The sequence below is a fragment of the Marmota monax genome, unplaced genomic scaffold, assembly GCF_021218885.2.
Source record: "Marmota monax isolate L192 unplaced genomic scaffold, Marmota_monax_Labrador192_F-V1.1 WCK01_AAM20220418_F8-fsc00073, whole genome shotgun sequence".
NCBI classification, from domain to species: domain Eukaryota; kingdom Metazoa; phylum Chordata; class Mammalia; order Rodentia; family Sciuridae; genus Marmota; species Marmota monax.
This window is the reverse complement of record NW_026692846.1, coordinates 6,665,714-6,688,093: the sequence shown is the minus strand read 5'-3', so window position 1 is coordinate 6,688,093 and position 22,380 is coordinate 6,665,714.

Here is a 22,380-nt window from a genome sequence, read left to right as displayed (position 1 = left end):
GCCGTTCAGTTCTTGACCTGAAGAACAGCTGTCAATCACATGGGCTAAGAAGCTGCAGGTACAATGACAGTGGCTGGATCAGCAGTCAGAGATTGATCCATCAGCAGAGGGCCCATTCTGCAAACAGAACATCCGAGAAAATCAAGTTTCTTGTGGAGTGTATCTTTAAAAACAAGAAACTTTATTGAGGTGAGATTGATATTCAAAGCATTTCATGCATTTAATGTGTACAATTTGATATGGGTGGACTTCATCACACACTCAAAATATCATTACCACATTCTACGTAATGGAGATATTCAACATACCCCAAGGTTTTTTTGTGTTCCTTGTTTTTGTATTTATTTTCAATTTTTATTCTTGTAGTAAGAACATTGAGCATGAGGTCTACTCTCTTACATTTTGAAGTGCATGATATTCTGTGACCATATTGATACCTATGGGCACCACATGGTAGAGCAGCTTTCTGGAATTGATTCATCTAGAATAATTCAGACTTTCTCTACATTGAAACACTGCTCTCCATTTATTCTACCCCAGTGCCTGGCAACCACTACCTATTCTCCGCTTTTATGAGTTTGACTATTATAGATAACCTCACATGAAGTGGAACATGAAATATTTGTACTATGATTGGTTTATTTCACTTTTTACAATGTTTTCAAGGTTTATTCCTGTTTTAGCATGCTTTGGACTCTTATTCTTTTTAAAAATGTATGATGTACATATATATGTATATACATATACATATATGTCTATAAAGATATATTGACATATATCTACATCTACACATATAGATCTATACATATAGATAGATATGGGTACAGATAAAAAGTATGTGCTAAACTAGTTTTACTTAGTTAAGCCATTGATAATTTATGTATCTGATTTATCATTTTCTTGTCAAATCTAATCATGTTTTATTGTCATTAAGTTTTTTTAGTTTATTAACAAACTTTAAATTTAAGAACATTTAAAGAACTTCACATTTTAATAAACTTTTTAGTGCCCACCATTCAGTTTGCTAATGCTGATATCCCAGTTTGTCTGCTAAAGATATTTACAATGAGGAGCAATTCTTAGTTCTAAAGACCTATCAACATAAATATAATCTTATCAATAAATATAATCTTTATCAACATAAATATAATCTGCATATGTGCAAGTTAACAGACACCACAAGATATTGGAGCCCAAAAGAGAATTCAAGGTAGAGGCAAAGGAGAGTGCAAAGCCTCAGGTTCTAGAAGCCTGTGGAAGGAGGGAGAAGAAATAGAAGGACCAACCTGAGTCCAGAGTGTGGGAAGGAGTGAAGTCATGGAGCAAACAAGGTGGCTCTTCTGTACTAGGGTTGGTGACTTGAATTGAGAGTCACCTAGTCTTACATAAAGACCGAGTTCTAGCTCTAGGTATCCTCTGCCACAACAGGCCCTCAAGTGGCAGAGGAGAACATCATAATGGCTTGGTTTGAAAATTAAACACTTTACACTCATGCCATCCTTGTTTGAGAATTATTTTTCTTGTTTAATGGACGAGGGAGCATGTAACCAAGACAATCTTGATGCAAGCCCCCCTACCGAGCCACGGTCAGCAGGTACTTGTTGCTGATTCTGAAGGCCATGGTTGTTTCCCTGTACCATGTTGGCTCTGTAGATTAGGAAGGAAGGACATTGGTCAGGGACTATTTATAATGAATGGAAAATGGGAGGAAGCACAGGCAGGGGAAGACCAGGGTTACAGTTAACTGTGTGGCATAGAGGCAGGGTGAGAGGTTAACAGGGCTTTCTGTTCTAGTTTTTGGGAATGGTAGTCTGATCAAGTGTGAGAATTCCGTGAATCCAATGTAGAAGGGGAGACAGAAAGGAGGCTCCGTGCCCAGAAAAAGTAATCCATTCTTCTGGGGCTGGACGTCAGTTAGCCAAGATTTAGACCCTTATTAGAGCTGTTTGAGGTGACCCCATAGTTAGTAGGTAGACAAGCCCAAAGTGAGAATCTGGGATTTGGGGTCAGGCAGATTTGAGCTCAAGTCCTGCCTCTGTTGCTTACTATTTAAGGAAAACCAAACATTCTTAAACATCTCATGAGTATTAGTTTCAAAATAAAAACAGAAATGAAATCTTGTTTAAGAAGGCAGTTGAGAAGGTAATGTCTATCAGAGGGCCTGCTATGATGACTGATGACATATTTAACAAGCTGACATGAGTATAGCTTCAGTGCCACACACAGCACATGCTCATACCTTTCCCAGAACCTAATGCAGCATTCAAGTGATTGTCTGGGTCCAGAGAGTGGCAAGGTTGCAAAGTGGGTCAAGAGTGATTTCAGTCTAGCAGAAAGCCCTTCAGGAATTAGTTCTCCTTTCAGAACATCTGACCTCCATCCATCCAACACATTAGTTAAATCATGGAGGGATTTGCTTTCATCCGGCTCTGTCTAAACTTAGACCTCATTGAACTACTTGAGGGACAGGGTTGACTACAGTTCTATGGACTTTCACTTTTACTGTTACCTCACATGATGATTGCTTCTGGCATTGTGAACGTCTTCATTCTTATGTCTCTTGGTTCACTTTCAAACATTTGAAAATATCATCCAATAAATTAGGGAGTCTGAGAGATGGACAGAATGTTTTCAAGTGTCTTGATGATTGTGACATCTAGGGGTGTCACATGGCCATACAAGATGCTAGCCCCATTCTTAGCAAGCAGATTTCCTTTCTACACTGTACTCTGTGTCTATTTTTTTTTTTTTTTTGGCCTGAGGTTGAGAAACCCATAAGATGAAAGTTAAGTATAGCATTGATAATGCTTCAGATAACCCACTTTGATGAAAAGAACATACTTTATCCTGTTTCAAGTGAGGACAATAACAATATTGATGCTTTTTTTGCAGATTAGATACTGAATAATGCCTGTTGTAGTACTTTGTTCAGCTAAAATGTGTCATCAGTCATGACAGTATCTATACTGTATGGCCTTTTTCTTATTGGTGCTATTCTTAACAGTGGTTCCTTTGTGAATTTGGTGAGGAGTGGATAGAGGTTAGGTATCACTGTTCATCTAGTTAAGCTTATGAGCACGTGCACATCTAGCTATTTGATTTTCCATTAGGTGCCTCAATATTGATACTCAATATTGGTGAATATGAGGATCCTTCATGGAAGCTGATTGAAATCCAAAGTACCAAAATACCTCATTTGCAAAAGGAAATTTTACAAATGAGAAATGAGGCAGGATTTCATAAATCTCCCCAACAGATGAGGTGTGTAAAATAAAGAGGGCTAAAGCATAGCTGAAAGTCTGGTTATATAAGGTTGAGATAATACCATATGAAATGAGCTTTAACATGCACTGCATTTGATAATCTAGAAAATCCATGCCACATTTCATTCATTCGTTTGTCCTTTTATCAATAATTTCTGTGATGTATTTTGTTCTTATTCCTGTGGACCACTATCTTGCAGTTCTGTATCAATTTTATGGGTTTAATCTGAGTTCCCCCTATCACTCTGGGGTTTATTTGGATGGGTTAATGCATCTTCTTTGCAGAGATGATGCCTACTTATCAGGAAGACTGGGCTTCAGGGTTCCTGAGCTGATCATGATGCTCTCAGGGTGGCTGGGTGATTGATGTGTTGTATAAATAGAAGGTTGAAAACACAATATGGGAATAGGAAGAGCCAAATGTCAAAAAAAAATTGTTCTGAAAATAACAATTTAAATGTATGCAAATTGCCTAATTAATTGACCTCATTTGTGCTTGCAGATATCCTCTGCCTTCCCCTTTGTGAATTGGGTATTTTTCATTGTGCTCCAAAACAATATTCCAAGGTTAATTAAACCCTTTCAAGCTATAGGTTAATATTCAATTCATATGTAAACACATTTATAAACATTAATCAAATCCAAATTGCTCATTTTATAAACACTGTTTTATTCATTTTCAGGTAATGAATGTGCTCTGCATTTATGCAGGGTTGGTCTTGGGGAGTTCTCGTTGGGGGGATGATGTTTATTTAAACAACGGCAACTTAGTGTTTGTTTTCCAGTCAATTGCCACCTTCCCTTGTTCCCAGTTGTTGTTTTTTTTTTTTCTTCCATAAAGACTTAGCACAAAGGCTTCCTCTGGTGCTGATGGGGCGTATGCAATATAATGATGATGATTTCATCCAGGAGCATTTGTGTTTAAAGAGATGTCAAAGGAAGACTTGCCTCTTCAGGCCTGGCTCATGTAAGAACAGGCAGAATAGGAATCCAATCAGTACAGTCTCTAGCCTCAAATCATCGGTGTATTTATTTGTCTATTCATTAATTAAATGGATAAGTGATGTGCTCATTCTTTGTTAGCCGTCTATCTATCCATCCATCCAGACATGAATTTATTCAATAAGTATCTGATGAATATTTGTATACATCAGATTTGAAAAGTCTTTGATCTGCTCCTAATTCCCAGGCTCCATCAGAGAATCACGGAATCTGATATGTCCACATTAAAAAATAAATAAATCCCAGAATAATTATTGTGTGCAATGAAACTTAGCACATTTTTTCTCATATTCACATGTGTTATGCTCATGCTTTGTGCTGGGTGCTGAAACATATTGGGCACCAAGTGTAAGATTTTGACTGAGACAGATATTTCCTTAAGGTACTATTATTTACAGTTAGTTTCATAGTAGGGGGCGTATAAGGTGTTGTGGGACTCTGACTTGAGATTCTAAAATAGGGCAAGGGCCAGGAAAGGGCTCCCCGAAAATGTCATTTTAAGCAGAGCCTGAAGACTGAATGGGAATCAGCCACAGGCAGATGATTTCCCAGGGCAGTGGCCGAGCCACTTGGAACAGTGACTCCTTGATGGTGGACTTGGAGACATCAAGCCCTGGCAGCAGACCCTGGCAGGAAGCTGGAGCAGGCAAAGAAGGAAAATTGTGAGCACTCTGTGGTCACCCAACATCTCTGGGGAGTCTCAGCAGTGCAGGAGAGGTGAGAAACTAAAAGGAAGGAGAGATCCAAAAAAATCTATTTAGTGATCATTTTTGTGATTGCACTTTATCCCAGTTAGGTGTGGTCTCCTGACACAAGCAAGGGTGTTTGGTACCACAGTGACATCAGACATGATGGTGGTGGTAATCCTGCTTCATGATTTAAATGATGTTACCCCTGACTTTGCATGCTTTATTCTTGAGCTTTGTGAGAACTTTCAAGAGTAGATGTTCTTTATCATTGAACACAGAGGCTTTTTAAGTACACACCTGATCATGATTTTATCCCAGAATGAATTCAGAGATTAAATAAAATGTTATCTCTACACTGTTCCTTCCTCAAAGTCAGAGATGATTTCTCATCTGGCATTGGGAAATGGGAATCATTCTACTCTCTCTCTCTCTCTCTTTCTCCCTTTTGCTTGGTCTCTCATTTCCTCTGTTTTCTATTTGTCCTTCTTCCTTTTACATCCACCCAGGGATCTGACTTGAACCCTTCCCTCAGCTCATACAGACACGAGTGAACTCCTTGGCTAACTTTCGTGTCAAGTGTAAAGAAAGACTTCTTCCCCTCGCCTGAAAAGATTGCATTCTATTTACTTTTCTCCTAACTTTTAGACAGGGACACTGACATCCACACTTTCTAGATGAAGCCACCTGCTTGAATTCCTTGTGCTGAGACTCCTGAAAGCTGAAACAGATATTTCCACAAGGTACTATTATTTACAGTTAGTTTCATAGTAGGGGACATATAAGGTGTTATGGGACTCTGACTTGAGATTCTAAAATAGAGCAAGGCCCAGGAAAGGGCTCCCTGAAAATGTCATTTTAAGCAGAGCCTGAAGACTGAATGGCTTTTGACCTGACCAAGCTTCTGTGCATGACTAATAAATGTGTGTTTATTTCTCTGTGTGTCAGACCTTCAGGTAGGTCCAGCAAGGAACAAGGAGAAAGCAGTTTTGGAATTCCTGAATGGTGAGCTTGGAAGGTGATGATGCAGACAGGGAAAAGGCCATCATGACAGACATCCCATAACCCAGACGAGTGTGTGTGTGCAGCCGCACATGCATGTCCATGTGGGTACATGTGTATGTCTGCATGTTTCCGTGTGCATGTGTGGGTATACAGTTGTGAGAGAGTGCTCTCAGAGGAGTGTGGATGCCTTTGAGAGTATGTTTGCAGAATGGCTCCAGGAAATGCAGAAAGGACAGAAAACCAGGGACTCCAAATTGCATTTTGAGATGAGAGAAAATACTTTCTGAAACATCACTTTTAAAATAATGTTGTCACAGTACAGCATTTATCATGGTGAGTGCGTGAGTAACTAGGATGGATTTTCACATTCAGTGCCAAAACCAAGGAACAAAACATTACCAGAAGCACAGTGTCCTCTCCTGTCCCCTTCCACTTACACCCACTCCTCAGAGGTGAACTTTACCTTGGCTTCCAACACTAGGAAGTGCTTGACCTGTTGTCCCAACTTTATGTACCGACTATGTGGCCCGTGCTGCTTCTCATCTGGCATCTTTCACTCATGTCTTTGATGAGACTTTTTAAAAGCATTGAGGGATTTTACCGCAGTCCGGCTGCAGCAAAATAACCGAGGGGTGACGAGCAACTTGTGTACATTGATACAGCAGGAGAGGGAGCGTTTATTGTAGGACCGGAGGGATATTTATACATTCCACACAGCTTATCTTAATTAGCATAAACTAGATACAGCAGTCAACCAATAAGGAATCTCCACACTTAATGGCTCGATGGCGTTACTTCACAAACCACTCCCTCTGGCAAAATGCCAGGCGCCATCCTGACTTGTTTACAGACTCTAACATTTCCCCCTTTTGTTTAATTTAAATAACGACCATAGTGGTTTTTACACAAACACCACAAACAATCTGCTACAAGCAGAAGGGGAGGATACAAAATGCCATGATACCAAGCCAATTGATGGCTTCATGCAAGAAGCCCTTGGAAAAATTTTACCAGCAATGACACCATTAGCAAAGATACCGAGTTACAATTTGTTGTAGATTACAGTTTGTTGTCTTAGTCCAGGTAAAGCAGTGTCTCAGTACATTAACTCACAGTCCAGGTAAATTCTGCAGGCAGCTAGCTTGATCCGAAGTCTCGCCGGTTCTCAGCAACACTGGAAATTCTTCCATCCTCGTTTTCACCGGCACTGGGACCAAGGCAGGAACTCCAGCAATGATGTTAAAGAAAATCCTGTAGTATTCCACTAAGAAAACAACCTTCTGAACAATTTAGTACATTATCTCAAGGTTTTTTTTTTTACATTTAAAATAAGCCTTAATAGTGCTCATTATTCATCAGCCTCCAGGTGTGGGAGAACCATTGTAGCTTAGTTATTGGCATTGAAAATGACCAAACATCAGGGACGCTATAGCGTCTTCTACCGGCTGTAGTGTCCCGGGCAGCCCCAGACGGCCCTGGGGAGAGTCCCGGACTCAAACTGCTTCCGGGTCAGGTTTGGATTTGGGCTCTCACCATGGCATCCCGCTCCCTGGGCGGGGGACGGGGAAGAGCCGGCTGCCCCTGCTTGGAAAATCCTTGCTGTGCCATGACTGGCTCGTGCACGTGGCAGCCGCCGCGCCAATTTACACACCCTCCAGTAACGAAAAGTATTCAGTAATAGCCTTTTGCTGCAACTTTTTTCCTGATAATCCTTCCTGCTCTGAACTTTCTTCTTTCTGACTAGAGTTCCTGGGCTTCCATCAACACATGCCCTAACTATTCTTGGTTCCACTGGGGTGCCTCTTTCCCTTATCAATTTACTTCTCACCCCTTCCATATTTTCGTCACAAAGACAATACAACATTTCAAGACAAAGCAAGACACAAACATTCTGTATCAATCTTCTCCATTTTCTCAAAATGGCCATTCTTCCTCTCGCCCTATCTGTCTAGGGACGAGCAGATTTGCTCCCGTCCTATCTATGGACAGGCAGCTTCTTTTTTCATCACTTACCCCCGAGTGTCCCGGGGCTCCCCATAACTGGCCACCATTTGCCGCAGTCTGGCTGGGCACAAATCACGAGCCACTGAAGCAGGAACAAACTTTATTTTTGAACTGCAAGAAAACACTTCACACACGCTCCCGGGGAATTCTTCTGAACGGCAGGAACCCCAGCCGGAAATCTCTCTCCTGGAAATCCCTCTCCCGGAAATCCCTCCTCCTGCACTTCCCCAACCAATGGGAACTCTCGGGGAATCCCCGGGAATCCCCATGAGAACTCCAAAGTAGAGGCCAAGGAGGATAGTAATGCCTCACCTGTCAACCAATACTGTTGGCAAAATGCCAGGGGCCATACAGACTCGGCCATGGCTCTCAGCAAGATTTAAGTTTTAATTTTTCCTCACTGTGAAGTATTCTGTTGTGTGAACAAGTGTCAATTTACCCAAACTTCTATTGCTAAACATGTGGGAAATTTACAGTTTTTGACTAGTATGAATAGTAAGAATGTTCTTGAATATTGTGTTTGGTGAATAAAGGTCTAAGTTTGTTGTTGGAAATCTAGGAGTAAAATTGCTGGCTCATATTGTGTGTATGTGTCCATCCTTGAAAGATTCTGCTAGATGGTTTGCCAATTTGCTTATATCAGTGTAATTTCTACCAGGAATGCACAAGAATTGCAATTGCCTGACACCCTCACTGACATTTTAAAATATAGATTCAGCATAATGGAGGCTGACAGGAGTATCTTAAGCCTTAATCTAAAATGCTGCTTCCAGGACTGATTTGTAGTGTTACCTTGGTTAACTGTGTAGCGTCTCTGTCTCTCAGCTTCCTCAGATACTTTAATAAATAATAATCATGTGTGTATGTATATTTATGTATATGTGTATATACACTTGTCCTCTTAGAAACTTTGATGACATAATTATCCAATTAAAATATAGTGTAGATTTAAGGCCTAGATACATACAGACTTATTCCTTCTCATCCATTACTGGGGGTTGTCTATTAGGTAGCAGCATCACCATTAGGAAGGTCATGTTAGAGAACTCAGGAGCACATGAAGGTTCAAGGTTAAAACAGTTCCCTCATGGGCCTGGCCTAGAAGAAATTTGTCAGAAACTTGGCACAATGACTAACCTGGTTGGTGTTCACATCAAAGGTCTATTCCCGGTTTGGTTCTGCAGCATAAGCCAGGAGTGTGGGAAAGAGAAGTCCCTTCACAGACCAGTGTCTTGGCCAGCTAAGTGGGTCAATGGCAGTTCTGAAGACACGCAGGTGTCACGGGGCTCAGCCTCTGCTCAGAGGAGAAGATTTGAAATGCAGACCCATTTATGTGGTATGAGTGCTTTTCATGCCTCTGAACCCTTTCTACCCCAGCTCCCCTTGGCAATTACTGGTTGTAAATTATGCCTCAAAACACATGCAGGCTTCACGTAAGAGGGGCCAGAACCCACAGAGCTGCCTGCTGTGAGAGTGGTGTTCAACAGAGGAGCTCCAGGTTGGGTGCTGCCTGGACATGACAGATCTGTCTTGGAATATGAGACCTCAAACAGGAGGCAGGAAGAGCAGGGGCATGACTACTAGAGAAAAAGAATCAGAGTAGGAAACTGGATGCAGACCGTAGGCTCAGAAAACTGGCAGTTACTCCAAATGCTGAATCCTGGCCGGACAATCATGGGTGAATTAGTTAATATTTCCGAGAATCTGCTTCCTTATTTTAAAACTTGACAGGTAGTAATAATACTTAATGTGGGGTCATCATGAGGCTTAAATGAAGGCATATTTGGATGGGTTTAAAGTCTCAGAAGACTCTAAAAACCCATGACTTCAGTTACTCTTGGTGCACAGGGCATGGAAAGCAGAGTCGTGACACCTGCTGGTGTATTTCCTGTCCACGCTCTCTTCTTGTATCAATACCTCTCTGGTTTGAGGCCATGCTTAAATGTCACCTCTCCCTGTGGTTCTCACTGATTCCCAGCCTTGACACCAAATATAAAATGTCCTGATCTACATCCTCAGAATTCCTGTATCTCCCCCTCTATACCTTCCCCTAATTTCCATGTTACGAGTTCTTCAAGGATAGAGATTGGTTTCTTTTCATCTTTGTATCTCAAGAATAGTGCTAGCGGGGCTGGGGCTGGGGCTGGGGCTCAGTGGTAGAGTGCTTTCCTTGCATGTGCGAGGCACTGAGTTCGATTCTCAGCACCACATAAAAATAATAAGTAAAATAAAGGTATTGTATCCATCTACAACTAAAAAAAATATTTTTTAAAAAGAATAGTGCTAGGGCTGGGGTTTTGGCTCAGTGGTAGAGTGCTCCCTAGCATGCTTGAGACACTGAGTTCGATCCTTAGCACCACATCAATGTAAAATAAAGATATTGTGTCCACATAAAAAACTAAAAAAAATAAAAATATTAGTGCTAGAAAATATAGGGAAAACTCAATGCTTTTTGTATTATTGATAATATAAAATAGTTCTTCAAATGGTTATCTTAACAAGGGCACAGCAAATGTTGCTGCTAACACATGAGAAAGGCTTCACCTTCAGATGTGCAGAATTGTTCCTTTTTCCTATTGTAGTCCCTCATTCCCACCTGGATCTGTTTTTTAATCCTTATCTTTATTTTATTTTGCTTTAAATTTCTACAATTTTTCTCCTACATATGTTACAATAAATCCCTGAACTAGATTTGCTTCTTTGAGCTCATATTTCCTGTTAAAGCAGAAACTACTGGTAACTATTATTGTGAAATGGGCAAATGATTGCATATTTTGAGTACTGATTTATAACTGTTTCCATAGATACCTGATCATAATAGCTAATTAACTGAACATGTTTTCTGAAGTTCTTTGAATGACATTTCTGCAATAATAAACATCCCACTTTTATTCAATTAGTACATTTTTCTTTTTTCTCTTCTGCAACATTCATAAATGCTACATGATGTCCTGCTTCAATAGATAGAATGTAATAGGACTCAGGTAATCTTTTGATCCCCGTGAGGAGGCTGTTCTGCTCATTGCTCCACCTCAAAGTCATCTTTTTTCCGTTTAATGAACTCCCTGTGCTGAAGGCTCAACAACAATGCACACTTGAAAAACACATTTTAGGTTAGAAAAGTGCTTTTATACATACTAATCCATTAAAACTTCACAAAGAGCCCAGGGATATCAGGCAGCTATGATCCTCGTTTTGCAGACTGGGGTGTAGAAGCTCCTCTGTGCACAAGCATGGTGTGTGAAATCGCTGGTGCCTGTGCATCCTGGTACTCAGCAATCACTAATTAGAACTGAGGCTTCACCCAAGGTTGTGCAGGTGGAGAGCTCTGTGGATGGTTTTAAAACTCTCTTTCTTCATTTTGATCCATCACACTTTGGTATTTTCCTTGGTCTCCATTTGTATTAAACTTAGAGCGATCACCACTTTCTGTACTGCATTATCGGTACTTGCTAAGGTACAAGGCTCAAATTGAGGCTTTTTCTACTCCGTTCACTCAAAACACTTTTATTGATGATCTAACATCTGATATATATTGTAGATACAAAAAAATAGATAAATACAATTTCTGCTTCAAGGAATCAATTCACTCTTACGTTCCTCAAATGTTCTATATGGTACCTGTGAAGAATGGAGGTTCACTAACCATTTTTTAAATAATAGTATTTTGTAATGTGTGCCCCCAAAGAATGATTAGGTAAAATTTTCCCATCGCTTGATTTTTATCAAGTATTTTCTCATTGGAATTAACATCCTGTGTCTCCTTTGGTTTGAGGTTGTCTACACTACCTCCATCTTGATTCCAAAAAGCTCTTCTAATTTTCCAATCACTGCACACACTTGCTCTTAGGATGAATTTTCAGAATTGAGATGAATGTTTAATATGAATAACTATTAGCAAAAGCCCTCTTCACCATGCATTCTCAGTTTTAAATCTCAAATTATGAGGTAGTTAATGATACTATATCTATTTTACAAGAAGAAAATAGAGGATTAGATAGGTAAATGGCTTCCCCAAGTTCACAGTGATTGGCAGGGTAAGATGGTGAACTCCTCTTTTACTGATCCTAACACCTATGCCCTTTTAATTACATATTTTAAATTGAAACATCAAGTTTTACATTTTTATAGGGTATTATGTAATGTTTCATTATGCATAAACATTGTGTAAAGTTCAAATCAAGGTAAACATATCTGTCTCCTAAAGCATTTAAAATTTTAAAGGTAAAACATTTAAAATATTTTTGTAGCTTTTTGAAATATGCAGCACATTGGTCTTATCTATAGTCACAGACTTACTATGCAACCAGACTAAAAAACTCCTTTCTCCCTCCTCTGTAGCTTAGGATACATACCGTAGCCTTCCCATCCTTCCCTGCCAGCTATTGTCTGCAGAGGGTTGGGGCCATCATTCCATTCTCCACCTCTATGAAAGTCAAGTTTTTCAGATTCTGCATGAGTGAGACCATGCAGTACTTGTCTCTCTGACTGCTATTTCACTTAACATAATGACTTCCAGTACCATCCATCCCTTGGCCTGTGTTCTTACACTTTGATGCCTGGTGTGTCAGGGTTCTCTGCTTCATATCTCTAATTGAGATAAAATGATTTCTTATTGTTTTAAAGAGCAAAATACCCAAGGGGTCATGCTTGCCTGGGGTAGAGCATTCCCTTCTTTGAGAATACAGAAAGGCAACAAATTCCTTGAAACCGGGAAGTTGTAAAGTACATTATTTCACATCTCTATTTCTTTCTATTGAAGTTTCAGTTGTATGCTGAAAAGAGGTGTCTTCATGAGGAGATGGACAGCATGCTCTAGAGAAAAATGAAAGTAAGCATAAAGATGCCTGGAGCATCGTTCTCAAAGGAAATGGAATGATGCATGGCGTCAATTGAGATTGAGACTGAGAGAGACCTTGAAAGTCAAATCTTCACTCTTATGAAGTTCCTGAACCACCCTCAGTTGGAAACTGGCAATTTTAAAATAAATATTTGTACCCAGATTCTATCCAATTCTTGATGTGTGATAAAATGAAGAACTGATAAGAAAGGAAGAACAGGTGTCTCTTTTTCTGGAAGACCATCCGACCCTTCCTGTCACTTGGGCATTTCTTCAGTGCTCCTTCAATTCTTTGCCTCTTTCTCTCTCTTTCTTTCTGTGTGTGTACATTTACAACTTTGGAAAATAATGCTATTGTTAATCTGTTTCCTGCCCCCCCCATTCTTCCATGGCACTGTGAGCACTTAACCTTAGGGTTGTTTATTCAATTTACAAGTTGGGTGTACACAGGAACGGGGCTTACAATCTCTGCCAACAGATGCTTGCTGAGTAGGGAGGCGCACCCACATGATACTGAAAGAGACAAGCAAGTGATGAACAGCGCTACTCATTGTTATAAGTGCCAAAATGGTACTGAATACTAATGCAGTGGGGAAATACCAAGAGGAGTATAATGAGCACTAAATTGCAGGGAACAAAACACAACAATTATTTGAAAGCTTTGGAGATTTTCTTCAGTATAGGCATATTTGAGAGAGATCAATCAGATACCAAGACATCCCCCCAACCAAAGGCAGAAGCCACAAAGTTTCACAGAGAAAAGTCAGTTAAAAGAGGTCACCATCCATCCATTCAGCATTTGTTAGCTGCAATGGAGCTGGCTGTGTGGATCTGAGCTGGAGCTCCCCTCCGGGAGCCCAGAAGGTACAGCAGCACCCATGGATTCTGAACAGCTCTTTTGGAAAATCGGGGGTTTCTTTTGTAGAGTCCTGATCAGCGTTGCTCTCCACTTTTCCCAAGTGGTAAACTAGGTAAGTCTGGGTGCCCATGCTCCAGGCTCAACAAATACATCCTTGACCAGTTACAAAAGAGAGGGTGCCAAAGGGCCCTGCTTGTCACCCCCTGTACAGGTGAAGGAAGGCCACACAGGCCCTTTCCATTTAATTGCTCCTTTTCTGACATTTCCATGATTTAATAGATTGCATTTGAAAAGTAAGAAATAACACAAAGAATCCAAGGGTTCAAATAACCTAATAAACATATATTAGAATTAGCCCCAAACGGAGAGAGAATGCAATGCACGGAAAGTCCATTAAACTTTGCAGATGCCGTGCAGTGGAGGTGTTGTAAAGGCGAGGAGACCTGCTTTGTGCAAAGGTGGATTCACAGTCAAGCAAAATGGGCCTATGCGATTATCTTTAGCAATAATGAGGTTAGTGAATATTTAATGCACACAGCGTATGTCTTACCTCCCATCCTGGGAAGGAAAACAAAACCCCAGGGAAGAGAATAGTGCTACCATGGTCACTCATATCGACCATGCCACCACAGACATGATGGAGGCTTAGCATCTGTTGGAAAAGCACCAGAACGATTGTGGGCACCAGAGCCTGTTTAACTGGCCATGTAGGGTTCAGACTTCCCTCCTCCTGTGATTCCTCTGTTCTTTTATGTTGTAGGAACCAGATGCCAGCTGAACTCTGGATGAAAGCCTGCCAGAATTAGTAGCAAGGGTTAGTCTGTTCATTCTTACTTGTGTGTATATTTAATTATCATTTTCATTTGTACTGTTCATGGAGGCAGTGCTGACCATACTTTCCAAGTATGGAATTCAGACACCTTTTATTTAAAACGTTTCAGTCTTTTCTAGTTAATTTGAAATCTGTAGTCTTTAAGTTTTTCATCTCAAGACTAAGGATAAGAATAGAAACTACCACTGAATTATTATGAGTGTTACTTAGATGATGGATGTCATGTACGTAGCACGGTATTTTATGTTAGAAATGCTTACTGATATGAATGATAGTACAAAAAGAAGTAGCCCCTCCTATCACAAGTACCAGGAAGCAGGCTTGCTTCTAATAACCACATAGCTACAACATAAACATTTCTATGACATTCTGTGAATGAGAATGGAGAAGTGAGGTATTGGGTAATGTGGATAAATAGAGTATGGGGCACTACAATAGGACTTGGGCTCATTTGTCATATATATTTTAAGAGGATGGCTGAGTCTTAGTGTAGCCAGTAACTTGCCCAAACAACCCCACTACATGTGCTAGAAATAATACCAACAGTCACACTCCACTGTCAGATCCAGAGTAGGTCTGTATGCCTTCCTGTTAAAGTGGGATCTTCTCACTTAGAATGGTGCGAATCCAGCTGCACAGGGGATGGGGGAGCTGCCTGGGCCCTGAGGAAGCCTGGAGGTCCACGGTTATGGGGCACAGTTTGGAAACCATCACTCTGACTCCTTCATTTTTCTGACACCCTCTGTGGCCTGGGAACTTAGCAGAGAAATCAGCTTTGGTCCAGATCCAAAACTTACTTAGTTCAGCTGTACTTGGCAAGGCGCTTTCCATCTAATTGCTCCTTTCCTGATATTTCCATGGTTTAATAGATTGCATTTGAAAAGTAAGAAGTAACACAAAGAATCCAAGGGTTCAAATAACCTAATAAACATATATTAGAATTAGCCCCAAACAGAGAGAGAATGCGATGCACGGAAAGTCCATTAAACTTTGCAGATGCCGTGCAGTGATCTGGCTCTCCCTGTCGAGGTGTGTGTGAAGATCCGTTGCCTCCATCCATGAGGGCTAGAGAAGAAGTGGAAGCCGGAAGATCCCAGGCTTCAGCATCAATCATGGTTTTGAATTTCTGCTGCTAATTAGCTGTGTGATTTGGGCAAGATTGGGTCTGTTTGATGTCTTACATACCCAGGCCTCAGTTTTTTCATATGCAAGTTAAAAATGCAACTTAGTAGAGAGTATAATGACTCATCTCACACCCTTCCTTTGACAGCACTCCTGCCACCAGGATTGTCAGTCATGGTGCCGTTTCCTTTCAGCACTCAGCATGTTCTCCTCCCCACTACACAGTGCATGGTGGCCCTTGTTACCTTGACGGTGAGGAAGAGTGAAAGGAAAGTCACATGCTCCAAGCAGAGTGATGAGTGTCCTCTGGGGGAATTGTTTGGCAGCCAGTGGGAAAGAGAGAGTTCTTCAATTTCCATATTGTAAGGACCTTGGGGCTCTAGTGTAGGTGTTTTCTACCCCAACCTCACGACAAAGCCACCATGGAGGAATGCAGATCAGGGACACCGAAAAAGAAAGTAAAGCTAAAATTGAAGTCAAAACTCCATCTGAGCTTCCGAATCCAGCTATGCTTGGTTGTGGTTCAACCCTGGGATCCTCGGTTCGGGGGACCAGCATTATCTCCCTTGTGAGTTAATTTTGGTCATTTGCAGTGGGTGAGTTCCAATAAGAATGCCTAACATTTGGAACAGTTTTCAGGATTATAGGAATAACACGGGAAGCTCAAAAATGGCAGATCCTTTCATTATAACTTTAGATAAATGAAGAAAGCCTAACTACTTTAACTGATCTTGATATTTTTTCTGATATTTTGCTGACACTAAACCCCAAGGCCTAATGAAATAGGTGTATTTGAGCAGTTTACTCAAATATTGAGGTTATCTTTTAATTTCTACGTTTAAATACATTTAGTAGACTTTAGAAATATTGTGATGTTCAATTTTCTATTCATATGTTATTATACTAATAAAAATGATTCTCTTAAATGGAAATAGGAGAGTTGTGAAATTAATAATATCTGCAATGATATTCCCATTTATCATACTGTTAATCCTCTTTAATGAGGAACAGAAAGAAATACTATTTATTAAGTGTATGGTATGTCTCAGGAAATTTGCTAAGTGCTCATAAATGTTTTATCTCTTTTGAGTCTGACTCTGAGTATCTAAAATAGAGCCTCTTATCTTTATTGCACAGGTAAAGAAACAGGGGCAGCAAGATTTTGAATACTTCACCTAAATTAATGGAGATAAAGAGAGATGGCTTCAAAGCCTGTGTCATTTCTAGTGTGCCAAACTGTTCCTCTAAAAAATGAAAAGCTGGGAAATCAAGAAGCAATAATGGTCTTCCAGAATAGAATTTTGGGTATTAAATCTGGCTTCTACACGGATATACAAGACACATTTGCTGTGGGATCTTTGTATTTGGTTAGGCCGTTTCCCACGCTGTGCCCTTGGCCTCTAGTCCTGCTGGGAAGCAGGGTTGACCCCTGCTTATGCTCCTCTCTGATCTCAAAGGCACCCTGCCCTGGGAGCCTCCCATATGCATGCTTTCAAAATCATCCCCCACCTCCCTCGATCTCTTCCTCTTTCTTCATTTTCTTCTTAGAACTTGATTTGTTGATATCCATCCCCCCTCCACTAAAATATCATCTTCCCGAAAAAAGAAAACTTGTCTTTCTTTCCCCACTTGCAATTTCCAAGTCCTTAAATAGCGGTGGGTGCATGGTGTGACTACAAGCATCTGTTGCATGCGGAGAACCACCCTCAGTGAGCCACAGTACACCTCAGGTTCCCAGGAGACAAAATTTACTCCAGACACAATTAGAACCCCCCTACCCCCACATGCCTCATGCACTGGGTACAGATGCTCACTGTGACTGCTCATCTTGTCCTGGCCTTGCTGGGAACACACACACATGGCCAGGGCAGCAGATTGCAGGGTTCTCCATGGAGAAATATTCACACTGCTGCAATCTTCAAGAAGAACATGGCCAATACGAGGCCATTTGGAACATTAAAACTGCTCTGCAATTCAGAATAGCCAAATTCAGCCTAGGTGTCCTTTAACAGGTGAATGGATAAAGGAAATATGGTGTAGACACACAAGGGGTTTTTACTCTGCCATAAAGAAAAATGAAATTATGTCGTTGGCAGGAAAGTGGGTGGAGGTAGAGCTCATGCTAAATGAAATAAACCAGATTTAAAAAATTGAGGGGTGTATATTTTTCTCTCATAAAACCTTGAAAGGAAAAAGGATTTAAAAAAAGGAGTGTGGAGAGAGGATCTCATGAAAATCAAAGGAAATCAGTAGAATTAATGATGAGTAATAGAGGGAGGAGCAAGAAAAAGAATAAGACCAAATTATGCTATGTGCAGGCATGAGTATATCACAATGAAACCTACTATGATGTACAATTATAACTCATGAATACAATTATTAAAAATCCTGCATTCTGACCAAGTCACTCATTCATGACATGAAGGCTTAGCTGAATGTGATGACACATGCCTGTAATCCTGATGATTCAGGAGACTGAGGCAGAAGGATAAAACATTTGAGGCCAGCCTGGGCAACCTATTGTGCTGTCTCAAAAGTGAAAAAAGGGTTGAGGGTGTAACTCAGTGATACAGCACCCCTGGGTTCAATCTGCAGTATCAGAAAAATTATAAAAGCTATGGTGGCTGGCTAGTGGAACGAGTTCAGGCACAGCTCAAGTCTGGGTGCTGGTCAGACAGGACATTATCCAAGGCAGTTTCCAGCAGGTTAGTGGGGTTGAATGATCCCACCCAGGGTCACTGAGGAAGGTAGAGTCAATGGTGGAGGAAACCACAGGAAGACAGCAGCAACCACCAGATCTGAGAGAACAGGTTGAGGTTAGAATAGGAGATGAAGTCTGGGATCCCCAAGCTGCTCGGGGTCCCCTTTCTACAGGTGAGTAGGTTGCCACTATATAAAATCCAACTCTGCAGGACAGAGGGCAGAGGACAGGGACAGGCAGGCCCTGACATCCACTTGCACTTAGGTTCAAGAAATGGTACAAATCAGCCACTTCTTGTGCTGGATGCCTCCCTGCTTCTCAAAACTCTCCCCCCTGGTATTATAATTAGATAACAAGTTTAAAATCTTAAAACTTCTACCCCTCACCCCTGAATCTCCACTCTCCTTGCCTTAGCCAGTGCTGTCATCTTGGGTTGCTTACAATATCTACTCACTGATTTCCTTTCCTCCAGTTACATACGCCTCCAGCAAACTTTTGTAATTCTCATAGTAATATTAAAAAAATTTTTTTTAGTTATGGATACACATAATACCTTTATTTTATTTATTTGTATGTGGTGCTGAGGATCAAATCCAGGGCCCCACATGTGTTAGGCTAGCACTCTATCGCTGAGCCACACCCCCAGCCTCTCATAGTAATATTTTTAAACGTTTAGACTTTATTTTCATGTCCCTAAGTAAAGGGCTGCCTTTGACAGCATACCGCTGCATACCTCTATCATATCCTTTATTGCTCTCTTCCATGTCAGTGGACACCAACAGCTATTGGACCATAGCTAACCAGGAACAGGTGCTCAGATGATTGTGGCTGGATGGCTGGGTGCTTATTCCTGTAGAGAGGACCCAAGGGCTGGGAAAGTTGTGCGCAAGGCCTGAGTAAAAAAAGTCCTAATTTTGCAGTTTTGCATTGGAATCACTGGTTCCTTGGAGAGAAATCTCACCATGGAGAGCTTTGTTAATCGAGTTTCCTTAGTTTTATCAGTGAGAGCCCCTGGTACTCAAAGAGCTTGTACACTGCCTGCTTGTGATGGAAAATCACTCACCTGTGCTAGCATGTATGGCAACACGCCACCTGTGTGATTGACGGAAGCCTTGCCATGAAAAAGTATGTCACCGGAAGGAGCAGCGTGCTTGTGACCATGGATCTGATGGTGGTGCAAGCCCCTTATCCTGATGCAGGACGGAAACTCACCCTCATGAGCTCCCAGAGAGGCCCCTGGATCACACTTCTAGAGGCCTGTGCTGAGCAGTCAGTTTCCACCTGCTGAAACAGCTTGAGACAAAACATAGGACTGCCATTTCTTTACTTGTTTCTTCCCATGGCTCAAATTAATATCTCCCTCTGGGTTTAAAAAGTAAAAAGAGAAAAGAAACTAAAGCTGGCTCTAGCCAGCTTTGCCCCTCTCTGCCTTTCTGACCTTGGCCAATTCATATCCTATCCTTTGTACATTAAAAAGGGCAGATTAATCCCCATCCTGTGTTCTTTCCTGGCATTTGTGAAGATTAAATGTGATAATGGTTGGGAAAGTGCTTGAAGTACTGTAAATTGATGTACAAATGGAAGGGATTAAGGGATTAGCTTCAATCCAGAGAAGGTTTTCTCTTTCCTAGTACAGCCCTCTAAGCCTGGGTCCCCTAAGCGGCTTGCACGCACCCAGGACACACTATGGAGCCCCTGACTTCTTGCCTTGCCTTTCTCCTGAAGCGTTTTTTTTTCAAATTCCATCTACACTACCCTTCCCTGACTCTTGCCCACGAGATCTCTGTCCACTATGACTTAAAGGAAACTGTATCATTTTAAAGACTTCTCACACTCAGGGACAATGTGTACAATGAAAGTGGTGTGTGTGTGTGTGTGTGTGTGTGTAGTTTATTTTTTGGTCTTTCAGTTTGATTCGTGCAAGGAGAAACCCCCAAACAAACAAAAAACAACAATAACAAAACAGACAGTATAAACAAGAAGTGTTGCTATTTTATGCTTCTTTACTGGAGTTAAATATAAAGAGAATACTGATGAGAAAATATTGTTCCCTTCCTGAGTGAACAGGTCATAATTCCTCACCTCTTTTTTTTAAAGGTGGTTGTTATCTGATTTTCTTAAAATCTTATTTGAATGACGCCTCACCTTGCAAGTGCCTCGCAAATTCCCTCCCTTGACAGAGGACTGCAGTTGACTGTCACAGACTACGGGATCACTTTTCCACTGATCAGCTGTTTGGCTTCAGCCCATTCACAGGTTCTGGTCTAAACCAACCATTATTAGAAAGTGGGAAACTTGGCCAAAGACTACTTTCATGGTAACCTTTAAAACACCATTCCTATTCCCCTGAAGTCTGTCTCCCTCCCTTCAGGTGCTCCCTGAGGGCAGGGGCCACATCTATTCCTCTGTCCCCAACTTAGCTCTGAAATGCTAGGGCAGTGCTCTTATTTATTGAATGACTAAAATAATATATGAACCTGTGTAAATGTACATACATATATTGAGTCCTGATTCTCATACTTTCCGTGCATATTTTCCCATATTGTATATAAAAGACGGGCCTCTTGGTAATAAATAATTCTATAAGCATTTTTCCACATAGAGACCTAATATGGAATTTAGAGACCATCTCCATTCACTCACAAACATATTTTTGTAATAATGTGTACATTCACTACAAAAATAGAAAGAAAGAAAGAAAGAAAGAAAGAAAAGAAAGAAGGAAACAAAAGAACAGTTCAGCTTCATCCTGTTTTCAATTTAACTCCCCTGGACTAGACCTGGCTTGACAGAGAAGCAGATTCCAAGAAGGAACCCGCTTTGTGTTTCTCTCTGACTTCATATTCTGTCTGCAGCAGCGGGGCTGGGCAGGATGGGGAGGTCAATGGAAGATGAGGTGGGAGGAGGAAGCATTTGAAGGCAGTGGATAGGAAATCAACAAAATGAAAAGGTGCATCAGTTATGGGTGAGCATCCCGGGCAGTAGTCAGTCAGGAAAATGATGCTTTTCCTTGAAACCTGGCAAGGGAAATTAAACTCCTCCCACCACAGCCACACAGCATCTCGCAGAGGCCATTGCCATGCACCTTCAGTCAAGGAGAGCGGCACTCACTGAGTTTCTGCCATTTTCATGCATTTACAAAACAGTTATTGGTGGGGAAAATAATTAAAGACCGATGCAAACTGTTTCTAAATTCTGGGTAGTGAAGGCACAATATCTCCAAGATTCAAGGACTGTCAAAGCACCCTCAGAACCAGCATTTTATTTAATTAGGACCAATTCATTTGCAACACAAATAAGTTGGTATTAGAATTGCACATGGTCTGCCTTCACCAGCAAGGGAACAGTCAGCGTCACCATGAGGAAGAAGTGATAAGTAGCACAAAACCCACTCTTTAGGCTAGTTTTGCAAATTATCTTACATAGCAGATTTGACCTAAAATTTCATAAAGTCCATACAGATAAACACTTCTTCCATAAAAATGTGCACGCATATGGAGAATGTTCCTATTTGATGTTTTCCTGTTTGATACGGTACTGTGGGGAAATTGCTTAATAAATATTGACTGAATATATCAATAAATTGCAAGTTTGCTGCTATTTCATTAAACAGAACGTGATTCATCTGTCTAGGCTGAGTTTTAATATTTATTTGTGCTGCTGGGGATCCAACCCGGCGCCTTACAAATGCTTAAACAAGCAAGCCCTGTGCCATGAGCTGTGCCCAGCCCCTTTTGTTTTACCCTTCTTATGTTTTAACATGTCTATGTAAAAAACACTGAAAAGGAGGTTTGCACTGCCATTGGTATTTGTGGGTCTGAGCTTCACCTTGCACAGACAGCAGAGGATGCGGTTCACTGTGGCATACTGCTTGCTATTCCCATGAGTGTAGGACAGATTCCAAATTTGATTCAGAAGACAAACCCCTGAACTTCACCCCTTTTTGATTATGTGATGGTGGTCAACTCACAAGATTTCCTTACTTTTTATTTTCTTCTCTGCAATAATGAAAATCATGCCATTTCAAGGTTGATACAGGGATTAAATGGTCAACATTTTAGAGTTT